The 15093-nt window shown below is 34.4% G+C and overlaps 1 long non-coding RNA gene across 1 annotated transcript in view; it reads left to right on the top strand.

Annotated features, from left to right (window-relative positions):
* Positions 1 to 1855: 1855 nt before the first annotated feature.
* LOC130456291 (uncharacterized) overlaps positions 1856 to 15093 on the top strand; it is a 39272-nt gene continuing 26034 nt past the window's right edge. Inside the window, exons 1-2 of the long non-coding RNA XR_008914917.1 lie at positions 1856 to 1911; positions 2305 to 2569. This is a non-coding gene — a long non-coding RNA (uncharacterized LOC130456291). The remainder of the gene's footprint in view (positions 1912 to 2304; positions 2570 to 15093) is intronic.

Below are 15093 nucleotides of genomic sequence, written 5' to 3'. Positions count from 1 at the left end.
TATGGCAGCAAAGGAAAGTGATAAATGTTGGAGGAGATGTGTCAAAATTGGCACACAACTACACTGTTGGTGGAGTTGTTAATTGAGCCAACCATTCTAGAAGGCAATTTGGAACTATGCCCAAAGGACTTTAAAAGATGCCTGTCTTTTGACCCAGCCATACCATGATACCACAAAGAGATTATAAGGAAAAAGGCTTGTACAAAAATATTTATAGCTGTGTTCTTTGTGGTGGCAAAAATTGGAAAATGAGGGGGTGAGCATCAATTGGGGAATGGTTAAAAAATACATGTTGGTGATGGAATATTATTGTGCTGTGTAACAGTTAAAATTTTAGGGAAACTAAGGCAGGTAGAAATTAGTTTTAAAGGTTAAGGATTAAAGAAAATACAGAATAAAAAAACAAGGCCAACCTCACCTACATTATGAAAAGAGCTGCATCTGCTTGCAAGAGGAAACAGGAAAGACCAGAGGACCTTTTTACAACCAGGTTAAATACCCCATTTCGCTTTTGGCCCAGGTGAGGTTACAAGGCATTCTGGGGAAGTGGAGCAAGGACTTCTGGGGATTGAAGTCCTGGATTCAAGTCTCCATTTTTACAGCTGAAAGGAACAAAGAACTGGAGGAATTCCATATGAACTAGAAAGACCTCTAGGAATTGATGCAGAGAGAAAGGAGCAGAACCAGGAGAACATTATACACAGAGATGGATACACTGTGGTACAATCCAATGTAGTGGATTTCTCTACTAGCAGCAATGCAATGATCCAGGACAATTCTGAGAGACTTATAAGAAAGAATGCTATCTACGTCCAAAGGAAGAACTGTGGGAGCAGAAATGCATTAGAAATATATATGATTGAAAAATGTAGTTTGATAGGGATATGCTTAGGATTTTGATGTTAAAAGATCTCTCTACTGCAAATATGAATAACATGGGAATAGGTTTTGAACAATGATACATATATAGCCCAGTGGAACTGCTTGTCAGCTTTGGGAGGGGGAAGGAAAGAGTGAGGTGTGGGTTTGGTGGAGATCATGAATCATGTAACCATGGAAAAATATTCTAAATAAAAAAAGGAAAACACACACACAAATTAATGGCATAAAATTCTCCTTAACTTTCCGCACTGTTAAATTGTTAATCATGTGTCAAAATATAGCAGTGTGTAAAATGTCATGAGCTAACCCAAATTTATTTGATATCCATTTAATGAGTTATCCTTACAATCTTACTTAACCCTTTCCTTCCTATTCCTTGCCTAACCATTGTTTTTAATGCTTCCTTATTATTTTCCTCTATTTTGTTCAATAAGCTCTTATTAACTACCATCCTTGGATTGGGGGTAAGGCAAGGCATAATAAGGCAAAAATAGAATACAATTCAAGTTGAAGGCATTTACAGAGTACTAAATTCTGGTTTTAAAAGTGCCTCCTGTCACATTAGAATCCAATATAGGAAAGAATTTGGGTCTTGGGTATGAAAACCTCTCTTTACGTTCTAATTAATGAGGACTGATTCTAGAATGAAGTACTTTCATTTTAAAAGATTTAGGTGAAGTAGTTGATGGTTCTTGTTGAAAGTGTAGAGGGCTGATGTTCATGAAACTGGTGGATCCTTGTGCAGTGGGTAAGGGCACTTCTTTAGGTTTGGAAGGAACAGCTTGGAACACCTGAGTGTTTTGTCAGACTTAGGATTTGGGAGCAGGTGGGCAGAGGAAACACTTGGGTAATAGCAGCAGTCATTTCATGCTGTTTGGTGCCCAGCTTACTAATTTGGGGGCCCCTCATTGGTTAGAAGCAGTGAGGTGATTGTTATGTCATGCACTTTTGAGGACTGATCACTAGGCCCACACTTTGCCAACCACTGCTGAATAACCAGCACCAGATGGTACCTTGACAGTCTCTGAGGTGATGCTGTGTGACAGTACCCATTGTGATGATCAGAATTTATGCCCCAAAGTGTTTGTGACTTGTATGAGATGCCAACTTGTTATATAACTCCAAATCACGTATTTAATCTAAATGTAATTTTAAAAACAATTACTATTTTATGAATGGTGCATATGTTTCTGCTGCTGCCTGGAAACAGAATTTGAACTTTGGGAATTTGTCCCAAATAGACATTTGTCTTTTCCCTAGAAAAAATAATGCAGTTTGCAAGATTGTTATATAATGTTCCACAAGTAAGAAACCAAGCAAATTTTAAAATTTTCCAATTGTATATCTTCCAAATTCTGTGATTACGTTTATGCTTTTCTAGAGATGATAGTATCCTTCTCTATCTTTTATTTCTGATAGCAGCAGAGAGCAAGAGGCCTGCCAGAGTTCAGTTTCCCGAGTTATGGAAGCAGCACTCTCTCTCTGAGAAGGGTTCTCAGAGGTTATTTATACTGCCGGCGACCAGATGGCTTTGAACTTTTGGAGAAGCTCTGGGAGAGGGATGTTTGGAATCAAGGGCAGATTTGAAACCATATGTGGCTCTGTTTAAGTCCAGAAAAGTTCAAATTTATGAAAATGAAAGACAAAAAATGAATCATCTGTTGATTAATAAGGAAGAAAGAGACAGGTAAGCATTCATTCTTTGAAGGCTGAGGACGTGGTTTCATTAAAAGCAAACACACAAAACCTTTCTGCCTATCCTAATGTAAAATCTTTCTTCCTTTACATCATTCCCCTCCTCTTTCCTCCATATACAGATAAAAAGAGGAGTATATAATTTTAATATTTGCTCTCTGTGATATAAGGGGCTTTTACTGTCAAGTTTCTTGAAAGCAGCCATGGCAAGGGTAAGCCCAGTCATTTGTTTTTATAGAACCTCCTGTTCTATTCGAGCAAAGCTCTAAATCATACTGTTGTTTTATTAGACAAAGTAACAGACAAAATGGGTATTTAAAAGCAGGGGAAATAAAACATGGCTTGAAAATCCCTAACAGATTTGTTTATTTCACTCTCACCTTTAATCACAAATGGAATTATTCTTTATTCACAAATACAGTGAATCTAAGCTTTTAGCTGAGCATTTAGTGGAACAGCTACCCAGTAAGCTTTGCTTATGTTGCAGACAGCTACCCTGAGGAGTGATTTGAATTTAAATGTGATTCCCTTATTAGTTTCTGCTAACTGCAAATATCCCAGGCACTTAATTAAGTGGCTGAGTAATGTATGAATGCTCACTTCTGCTTGTCATGCAGAACAAAGTGATGTATTTATATTCCATGCACAATATGAAATGTAATGACACGGGCAGCAGTAATTTAGAAAAAAAACCTTTGTATTTTTAAAAATTGTCCCTGCTTTGGCTTAAGAAATATCAGTTCATTGTCAGAGTTTGGCCAGGGCAGTGATAGACATAGCCTAAATGGGAGTGGTGAGCAGGTAAGCTTTCCCTAACCCATTATAGGTTTCTCTGTGCCCCTGCAATGACTCATCTAATTGACGGGTTTTCATTTAAAAAGCATCATTTGGAGTTCCATTTCTTCCTCTCCATTTTAACTTGATAGCAGCCATTGGTGACTTCCTAGAACTATATTTCACACTTGAAACAAATGAGAGTAGTAGATTCAGATAGGATTTGAATGAATTTAGCATGTGGAATTGCAAATTAATGAGTAAATAAATTAAAAAGCAAGAGGAGGAAAGCTATCCAGCCCATCACATTTCTTTGCTTTAGCTAGTCTTCCTAAAAGGGATTTTTCAAATCCTTTTGATCTTTTTGTAGATTGATTCATTTATATTCCCTCATCAGCTCTCTGCATCTATACAGGTATTCTCTTTCTTGCATCTAAAGTCTTTCCCATAGATGTCAATTTTCTTTTATACCTTTTCCCTCTTTTTTTCCCTAACACTTCCATAATCCCCCTCAGACCTAAGTTAAATGTTTGTTGTTGTTGTTGTTGTTTTGTTTTGTTTTGTCGCTTGAAAGCTGAGGAGCTCATATGTCTGGCCATTTGGACAGCTGTTTGACTTGTCAGATGCCTGCCATTGTCATGTAGAACAGAAGAAATTCATGTCCTGGTGATTTCTCCTCCTTTGGGCTCTAGCTGTAGACTAGGAATAATTCTTTTATTCAAGTCACAGATTTTCTCTCTGGGCTGGAAACACTCATCTCAATTAGTTGACTAGTTTTGCTAAGAAACTTTCACTTTTTACCTAATTGAAGGGTGGTGGATTGTCAGTGTTGCCACACAGAGCTAATGCTGTCTTTCTTAATAAATTGGCTTGCAAATAGTTGGCATTTAATGAATGCTTGTTTAACTCAATCAAATTTGACATGATTTTTGTTATTGTTTTTAAAAGAACCTGAATTCTCTGTCTGAAGAAGGGTAGGGGGTTTAAGGCTAGAGAATCTGAATATAATCTGCAACTATAGAAAGCAATAGGAATAAATATGACAGCTCTTCTTGGTTGGTTTATTTGCTAAGAAATAATCCTGCTTTTGCATACCTGCATTAATTTCCTTTCTGAGTGTTTTCAGCCTTCCTAGACTTCTGTGTACCATAACCAATCCAGAATGACGTCAGGCTGCTTGGAGAATATTGCTGAAAATTCCTATCAGTGCAGCCATGCTGCACAGTTAAATTTTGGCAGGGATATTCTTTCACGTCTCATTCACCATAGACTGCTCCTCTGTTAGGTCATATCACATTTTTCCGTTATAGAACTGTACCTGGGTTCTGTTGGAGTGCTAGTCCTAGTTGGAGGTATTTTAGCTTTCCATTTATTGCCTGTTCATATTCATATTTATCTCAATGGTGAGCTTCAGTGTATACTGCAGAGCAAACAGGAAATGCAACAGAAACTCAGTAGGGGTAGGAGTTCCATTATCATTGTTTCTCTACACACAGATTTGATGGACTTGTTTACCCAGTTTCTAGAATCAATATTCTCTTGCTACAGCTTTTTTTTTTTAACCCTCTGGATTTTCTTAAATACTTGTGTGACCTCCCATATGCTCATATCTGGAAAGAAGCCCAGGTTGACTGCATAAGTTTATAGAGAATACATATGTTAAAGGGAGGCACCTCAGAAGGTGATTGACAGTGCTTCTTCATCCAGAAAACCTACAGGGGAGAAACTGTCTCTCTCTTCTGCCTGCCTCTATTCTGCAGACAGGCAGGTTCAATCTTTAGTTGGCTATGAGTACTAGCTATTATCTTAATTTGCCTAGAGATTGGATTGTTTTAGAAGAAAAATATTCTAGTCCTGGGGTTAGGAGACCTGATTTCAAATCTTCACTCTTAACTCCTCCCCAACTGTGTGGCCAAGGGCCACTTAATCTCTCTGAGCTTCTGCTTATCTCATCTATGAAATGGGAATAATAATAACTTAGACTACCTAGCCCAAAGGTCTGGACTATTTAAATGTGAAGCAGAATTATTTTCCCTCAGCAAACAGGAGGCAGAATACAGATGGCATTTTATTTTCTGTTTAAACAGGAGATATGCAGGGAAGTTTCCTTTTTTGTCTTCATTGTATTAAAGTGTCACATCTCTCAGAGATAGGCTGATGTGGAATGACAAGTTCCTTTGACTGCCCACTTCTTGGGGAAGGCTTCCAGCCTCCATGCATCAAAATTAGTCAAGTTCACTCCTGGATAGTTCAGTTTGTCTCTTAGTGACATGAGAGCATTGCCCAAGGTGTGTGTTGCATCAGATGTGTCAGTTGATATATTCTTTTGTTTTATCAAAGGATTTCCTAAATACTTACTACTAGCTGAAGGAATTTCCATAATCTTTCTTCAAGTTTACCATTTTGTCCCCCTTCATGGTGCTGTGCCTCCTTACTCCCTTGGTCTTCTAACCTGCCACTCAGTGTAAGATTACTTCTTCATTTTTTATGTTCATGAAAACTTTTCAGATCTTTTATTTTGGGGTATTTTCATCATATCTTGAACACTTTAATGAGAGATGAAACATTTTCCATCTATTCTGTATGTATTTGTGCGTACCTTTTTATATGCCCTCTGCCATATATACCTAGATATGCATATACAAATCTATATATCTACCTATAGGTTTTTAATAAAGTCTATCTTAACTAGTCCTTCCTATTTCCACATAATTCTTTATTTGGAATTGAGGAAATCAGAACAGAATGGGAATAATTTGCCCAGGGAATTTTACTAAACCGAGGAAGAAAAAGTATGTTTCTGAATCTGCCTTAGCTGCTTTATTACCTTGGAAGTTCAATTTTCTAACTGGTTAGTTCCTCATAGAACTATTCGAAGGAAAGTACAAAGGCAAGTCATATTTACTACTTCATTTCTCTTTTGATTCTGCTGCTGACTCTATGGTCGTCTGTCTCCACCATGATACAATAGCTTGCCACTCTGAAATACTGCTTTCTAACACTGAAGATTTTTCCTCTGATTGGCCGTTTCTTCCATTCCATTTTGAGAAAATGCCCAGTCCAGTCATGAGATATATGCTATATACTCTCTCTCTCTTTAATGTAAATTACAAAGGATTATTTCAGTGTGCTGCACAAAATAAAAGTGGAATAAAACCTTGATGATTCATTATTTTAGATGACTAGCCAGGTCATATTATTGCAAAAGGAGCATATGAAAGGAATCTAAGAACATGTAAAATAAAAAAAAAAAATTAAATATACCTTTATATTTTTATTTGGCTTTTATTGTCTAAACATTAAAATTAACAGTGCACTGACATACTTGGATGCTATGTAAATTAATAGCAACATTTAATGGAGATTTTAATTAAATTTTCAATAATAAACCATATTGGAAACTTCAATGTATCACAACTGTGATATTAACTTACCTATGTAGTGATCACCAAGTAACAAAACAAAACAGACATGAAAAAATGTTTGACAATATATAGAACATTCTTTTAAAATATATATTCTTATTTATCTAATGAAATATTTAAAATTAATGTAAAATTTTTAACATTTATTTTTTTAAAATGTCGAATTCCAAATTCCCTCCTTCTTGCTCTTCCCTCAGTTCTTGAGAAAGCAAGAAATTATATCAATTATCATATACATATGAAGTCAGACAAAACATATTTCCATATTGACCATACTATAAAACACACACACACACACACACACACACACACACACACACACACACAAGCATCAAAAAAAAATAAAGAAGGTAAAAAAAAGTATGCTTCAGTCTGCATTCAGTGTTTATCAGTTCTCTCTTTACAAGTCAATAGCTTTTTTTCATCTTGGACCTTTTGCTCTTTGGTTCTACTCACTTTGCATTACTTCAATTCATATAAATCTTCCCAGGTTTATTCTGAAACCATTCTGCTTGTCATTTTTTAAAAACACAATAGTATTCCATCACAATCATATATAAGAATTATATATAAGCATACACACATAAATTTGGTCCTTTTCCTCTTTTCTTTGATCTCTTTAGGATATAAACCTAGCAATGGTATTGCTGAGCCAAAGAGTATGCTGAGTTTTATAACTTTTTGTTCCAAATTGTTGTACAGAATTACTGGACCAGTTCACAACTTCAACTTTTGTGTGTATGTTTTTTTAAATATGATGTAATCAATATTATCCATTTTATTTCCCTTGATTTTTGATTCTTTCTATATTTTGTTTGGTCTTAAACTATTCACTTATCCATAGGTCTGACATGTTTTTTTCTCATATTCCCTTTATGATATTGCTATTTGTTATTTATCTATTATGACCTGATCATGGAATAAAGGATGAAAAGATGATCTTTTGCCTATTTTTTCCTAAACTGCTATCTAATTTTCCAGAAATTTTTGTGAAATAAGTTCTTATTCCAGAAGCTTAGATTTTTCAGTTTATCAAATACTGAATTACTATAGACATTCACTACTGTTTTATGCAGCCAATCTATTCCATTGATCCACTGTTCTATTTCTTAGTATCAGATGCATTTTTTTATAATGATTACCACTTTGAGATTTAGTTTGAAATCTGGTACTGCTAGGCCTCCTTTCTTAAAGTTTTTATTTTATTGATTTCTTTGAAGCTCTTGACCTTTTGTTTTTCCAGATGAATTTCATTATCTTTGGTAGTTTGTTTTTATATGGCACTGAATAAGTAAATTAACTTAGATAGATTTGGCATTTTTATTATATTGGCTGAGCCTACCCTAGTGCAATTAATATTTCTCCAATGGTAAAGCTCTGTCTTTATTTGTGTGAAGACTGTGATCTTATTGTGTGTCTATACCACCTCAATTTTACTTGGGTAGATTCCCGTGTTTTAAAATTATATGTATTTATTTCAAATGGAATCCATCTATTTCTTCTTACTGGGTTTTATAGGTACCCTATGATTTATATGTACATTTATTTTTTGTATAATCATTTTGCTAAAGTTGTTTCAATTGGTTTTTTAGTTGATTCTTTAGCTTTCACCAAGAATTTAATCATATCATTTGAAAGAATGATTGTTTTATTTTTATTACCTATTCTTATTCCTCTAATTTCTCGTTCTTGTCTTATTGTTATAAATGGCATTCCTGATACAATTTTGAATAATAATGGTGATAATTAAAATGTTTGATTCACAAATGATCTTATTGGGAAAGTTTCAAGTTTAACTCCATTATAAGCAATGATTACCCTTGGTTTTAGATAATTACTACTTGTGATTTTGAGAAAGGCTCCATTGATTCCTATGTTTTTCTGTGCTTTTCAACAGGAAAGCATATTGAATTTTGACAAAGGCTTTTTTTGTATCTGTTGTTATAATCATGTGATTTTTGTTGATTGTTTTAGAATCAATTATGATTGTGAATTTCCTAATATTAAGCCAGTCTTACATTCCTGGCATAAATCCCACTTGATAATAATATTTGATATTTGTGATATATGCTGCAATCTCTTTTCTAGTACTAACAAATTTTTGCATCAATATTAAGGAAGTTGGTCTATATTTTTATTTTTGTTTTTGTTCCCCTGGCTAAATATTGAAATTTATTTGTGTAATAAAAGAATTTGCAGACTTCGTCACCTAGTTTTACATATAATTTATACAGTTTGGGAATTGTGTTTCATAAGCGTTTAGTAGAATTCACTTTGTAATTCATGTGGTCCTGTGGAAATTTTTTAGGGAACTCATTGATGACTTGTTCAATTGTTTTTTCTAAGATATGGTTACTTAAGAATTAATTATCTTCTGTTAATCTGGGTAGTTTACATTTTTGTTAATATTTATCTATTTTACTTAGAGCATCAGATTTATTGTCAAGTAATTGGGCAAAATAATTCTAAATAATTTCTCTAATTTCATAGGTGGTATAGTGGCCTTTTTCATTTTGGATACTGATAATTTGATTTTTCTTCTTTTTTGAATCAAATTAACCATTTGTTTATACATTTCATTATTTTAATAAAACTAACTAGATTTATTTACAATTTTAAAAAAATTTACTTTCCTTTTTATTTTTCTCTCCATTGATTTTCAGGATTTCTTATTTGGTTATTTATTTGGAGTTTTTAATTTGCTGTTTCCTATTTTTAATTGTTCATCTAATTAATTGATCTCTTCTCTTTCTCTCTTTTATTTATGCACATGTTTAGCAATAAATATTTCCCCTTATGTACTACTTTGGCTGCATTCCACAAATTTTACTATGTTGGATTTGTGTCCAATTCACTTTTTTGAGACTTTGCTTATAGCTGTTTTGATTTGTCTTTTTTTGAGTTTGTGTCTTAATCTTCCCTGTCACCTTACTAAGTTTGTATGGTATTTTTTTTTTTGTATTTTCTTATCCCTCACTCTATTGATGGACTTTAAATTTATGTTTAATTTAGGCTTTGTTCCTGGCATAGGTGGCAGAGGGAAACTATCCCAACTCTCAGGCTTTTTTGTATTTCTCTTTTCATAGCTAGTTATTTAGGTTTGGAAGTTTAAGTCTTTCTAAGGTGCTGTGATCGGTGGAGAGGTGGGATCATTGGTCTCCTCATCTATACTTTGGACCCTACTCAAGTAGCACCTTTGATTTATTAGGATTATAACTGATATTGCTCCTCAGGCCCTCTATCTCTCATTAAGAAAAGTACTCCTCTCAATCCTTGAATTTTGATCCAGAAGTTGGTATAATCAGTGGACTTGCCAAACAAACTTCTAGTGATATATGCACTGCTAGAGTGGGGCTTTCCTGTTGTCTCTTTCTAACTAGTTGCCAAATCCCCTTATTGTTGTCTCTAACATGAAAGGTCCCCAAACTGCTGCTGCTTTTGCCTCCACCACTTAGTCCCACTGTTGTTATTTTATCCATGTAGACTCTGGGTCAGCTACCATTCAAGTGTTACAGATATCTCCTTCCAATATCCTAAATTGTGTTAGGTAGGAAAAGTATCTCACCTTGACACTGAGTTGACTCTTGCACACCAGAATTTGTTTTTAGGTATTGTTCGTGGGGGAATTTTAGGAAAATTGGCAAAGTATTTCCTCTATAGTATCATCTTGGTTCTCCATCACCCCAGTAAGTATCATTCTGAATCAGTCATCTGTATATAGACAGGTCATCATGTTATTTGGAAAATCAAAATTGATACCAAAATGAAAGAAAGTCTAAAACTAATTATTTAACAATAATAATTTAAAATATGCAGATAATATGACAGTTACTTCAGGAAATTCTGATCCAAAATGTTTAAATATGAGAAATGGCTAAAAGAATTTACAAAGAACCAAATTATTATAGCTTAAGAAATTTTAACTGATGTAAAACAACAGCAAGGTTCAGATTCTGAAAGAACCTGGATACTATCTCAGTCAACATGCATTTGATATATATAGGATGTTATCATCAGGAAAACCAGTTTACAATGCAATCTGACTGCAAATGTTTTATGTGGAAAGATAGGGAAATAATGGTGGTAGTCATGAATAGTAATCACTAATCAAATAGCAACAAAGGAGAAGGAAAGAAAAATAGCTTTTCAAAACATTTGGTGAGGGATTTAACTAAACAAAAGGAGGAGTTGGTTGACAGACTGTTTGCCACTGTGTTGATAGGGAAAACCTTATCTTACTATGTTTAAAAGCTACCTCTAAGATATGTTGAGGAGATTTCTTGGGCAATCCTAACATTAGGATTGCCAGTGAAGCAACCGTCTAACCATCAATAAACTCCTGTAATAGGGTCCTACACAGACCCCTGCATCCTAACTCGTTGTGCCAATCTATGTTTTAAACTACTCCTGGAAAAACACTAGAAAACATGGGAATGGAAGAGCCTTTCCTAAAAATAATGAACACTATATATCTAAAACCATCAGCAAACATCATCTGAAATGGGGACAAACTAGAAGCCTTCCCAATAAGATCAGGAGTGAAACAGGGATGCCCATTATCACCTCTATTATTGAACATTGTACTAGAAACACTAGCTGTAGCAACCAGAGAAGAAAAAGAAACTGAAGGTATTAAAATTGGTATAATGGTCTACTTAAAGAACCCCAGAGAATCAACCAAAAAGCTAGTGGAAATAATCAACATCTTTAGCTAAGTCACAGGATACAAAATAAACCCACATAAGGCATCATCATTTCTATATATCTCCAACACATCTTAGCAACAAGAATTAGAAAATAAAATTCCATTTAGAATCACCCTAGACAATATAAAATATTTAGGAATCTATCTGCCAAGACAAACACAGGAACTATATGAACACAACTACAAAACGCTCTCCTCACAATTAAAACTAGATCTAAACAATTGGAAAAACATAAATTGCTCATGGGTAAGACGAACTAACATAATAAAAATGACAATCCTACCCAAATTAATTTACTTATTTAGTGCCATACCCATTGAAATACCAAAAGCCTTTTTTTTACTGAATTAGAAAAAAAAAACATAACAAAGTTCATTTGGAAGAACAATCAAGGATATCCAGGGAAATCATGAAAAACAATGCAAAGGAAGGAGGACTTGCAGTCCTAGATCTCAAACTATACTATAAGGCAGTGGTCATCAAAACAATTTGGTACTGCCTAAAGGCAGAAAGGAGGATCAGCAGAATAGACTTGGGGTAAGTGACCTCAGCAAGACAGTCTATGATAAGCCCAAAGTTCCCAGCTTTGGGTACCAAAACCCACTATTTGATAAAAACTGCTGGGAGGAGAGATTAGATTTGCATCAACATCTCATACCCTACACCAAGATAAACTCAGAATGGGTGAATGACTTGAAAGTAAAGAAGAAAAACATAAGCAAATTAGGTAAACACAGAATAGTATACTTGTCAGATCTTTGGGAAAGGAAAGACTTTAAAACCAAGCAAGAGCTAGAAAAAAATCACAAAGTGTAAAATCAATAATTTTGATTACATCAAATTAAAAAGTTTTTGTACAAACAAAGCGAATGCAACCAAAATTAGAAGGGAAGCAACAAATTGGGAAACAATCTTCATAACATAAACCTCTGACAAAGGTCTAATTACTTAAATTTATAAAAGGCTAAATCAATTGTACACAAATCAAGCCATTCTCCAATTAATAAATGGGCAAGGGACATGAATAGGCAATTTTCAGTTAAAGAAATCAAAACTATTAATAAGCACATGAAAAGGTGCTCTACATCTCTTATAATCAGAGAAATGCAAATCAAAACAACTCTGAGGTATCATCTCACACCTAGCAGACTGGCTAACATGATAGCAAAGGAAAGTAATGAATGCTGGAGGGGATGTGACAAAGTTGGGACATTAATGCATTGCTGGTGGAGTTGTGAACTGATCCAACCATTCTGGAGGGCAACTTGGAACTATGCCCAAAGGGAGCTAAAAGATTGTCTCCCCTTTGACCTAGCCATAGCACTGCTGGGTTTGTACACAAAAGAGATAATAAGGAAAAAGACAATATACAATAATCTTCATAGCTACATTCTTTGTGGTGGCAAAAAATTGGAAAATGAGGGGATGCCCTTCAATTGGGAAATGGCTGAACAAATTGTAGTATATGTTGGTGATAGAATTCTATTGTGCTCAAAGGAATAATAAAGTGGAGGAATTCCATGGGAAGTAGAACAACCTCCAGAAGTGATGCAGAGTGAAAGAACATTGTACACAGAGACTGTTACACTGTGGTACAATCGAATGTAATGGACTTCTCCATTATTGTCAGTGAAGTGATCCTGAACAACCTGGAGGGATCTATGAGAAAGAATCCACATTCAGAGGAAAAACTGTGGGAGTAGAAACACAGAAGAAAAACAACTGCTTGAATACATGGGTCAAGGGGATATGGCTGGGGATGTAGACTCTAAATGAACATCCTAGTGCAAACATCAACAACATGGAAATTGATTTTAATCAAGGACACATGTAATACCCAGTGGAATTGTATGTTGGCTGCGGGAAGGGTTGGGGTAAGGGAGGGAGTAAAATAACATAAGTCTTGCAACCAAGGAATAATGTTCTAAATTGACCAAATAAATTAATAAAAAAAAAAAAACTACTCCTGGAAAGACAATGAACTTTGGAACTCTTAAATGATATATCAGTCCATTATGCCTCACAAAAAAACCTGTATAAAGTCTTGAACTCTCTGCAAAAGGAAACACACTTTTGAGATCAATGCATATTGGTCATTTCCCCCCATCAAAACTACACTATGTAAATAACTAATTTGCATTTTAGAAAATAATTTGAAGTAGTTCTCTTCTCATCTTACTCTGGGTTCTCTGACTTACATACATCATGTCCCAGCTAAAAATTTACCTTCCACTGAAAGTCTTTCTTGATCCTCCTTAATGTTAATGCCTTCCCTCTGTTGATTGTTGCCACTTAATCTTGATGATTTCTTACTTTCTCATAGTTGTTTTATTATTGTCCTCCCTTTGAACTTTGAACTCCTGGAGAGCATGGGCCGATTTTTTATCTCCAGTGTTTCACATATTGGCTGGAACACAGTAGATGAAAATGAATGCCTCTGTACTGATTGACATCAAATAGACAATTAGCCCTGCCTGGAATAGAAGAAAGAAATTACCTTCCCCAAGTAACCTTTGGGAACTTGTCGAGTGATTTTAATGATCCCTAGGTCCAAAGTTTTAATGGCATTACTCTTCTCATAATGGTATATGGCTTTTAGTTATAGATTAATGAACTTCATGTAATTGAAGTTGATCACCCAAAGAGTAGTGTATGACAGGGAAAGATAAGTTATAGTATACCACAAATAAAAAAAAATTCACTGAGCAATTTACATGAAGAATGTCATCAGTGGAATGGTCTAAAAAGAGTGTGGACTAGTCATATAGGGAGATCAAATAATAGCTTATAAAAAAGATATGAAGTCACACTGGAAGAATGCATAAAAGAAAAAAAATAAGAATCAATACACATAATAGGTACCTACTATGTACCAAGCACTATACTCAGTGCTAAAGATAGAAACAGAAAGCTAGACATTCCCTATTTAAAGGGAGGTAAAAAGAGTGAGAAAACACATTTAGGAAGTTTTAGCTATAAGTCAAATGGAAGAACTAGTATTTCCTAAGGCATAATGGCAAGGTAAAATGTAATTCATCTCCTTTAACATTGTCACCTTAATTAAAACTATATTAATTTTTTAATATAGAAGTATTTGATAGTGCAAAGAACTCAAGCATCAAAAACTTTTATTCTCTAGTTCTTCAGCAGTTATGAGATGAGAAAAGGTGAATGTATTACAAACTTTAATGTTAGAGGTTGTGCCTATGTTGATGAGAGCTTACATTTACATAGATATCCACAAAATGGGATTGAAATAATTCTGTGTTGCTTATAATTCCAAGGTAATTAAACTAAGAGATTTATAAAAAAACTGAGAAGAGAACTTAATAAAGAATAAAATAATAGCAATAGTATAAGAATTTAAAATCCCATTTTTGGTTACTGAATTTCCTCTAGTCTGAAATATGGAAAAAAATTGTTAGTATGTGTTGTTTTACATTACAGATTAAATGAAACCTTTCCACATTAAGTAAAATCATCTTATTCGAAGGAGATAACTGTACAGGTAGTTGCAATATTCCACTCTTAGAAAGGTAGAAATCCAATTTGCAGATTTGTTTGTATTGTACACAGAGTTAATAAGGGTTAGATATTAGGAACAACCCAGG

The sequence above is a fragment of the Monodelphis domestica genome, chromosome 1 (genome assembly GCF_027887165.1).
Source record: "Monodelphis domestica isolate mMonDom1 chromosome 1, mMonDom1.pri, whole genome shotgun sequence".
In the NCBI taxonomy this organism is placed as follows: domain Eukaryota; kingdom Metazoa; phylum Chordata; class Mammalia; order Didelphimorphia; family Didelphidae; genus Monodelphis; species Monodelphis domestica.
Note: the sequence above shows the minus strand (reverse complement) of the source record. Positions and strands in the feature narration are given on the sequence as shown.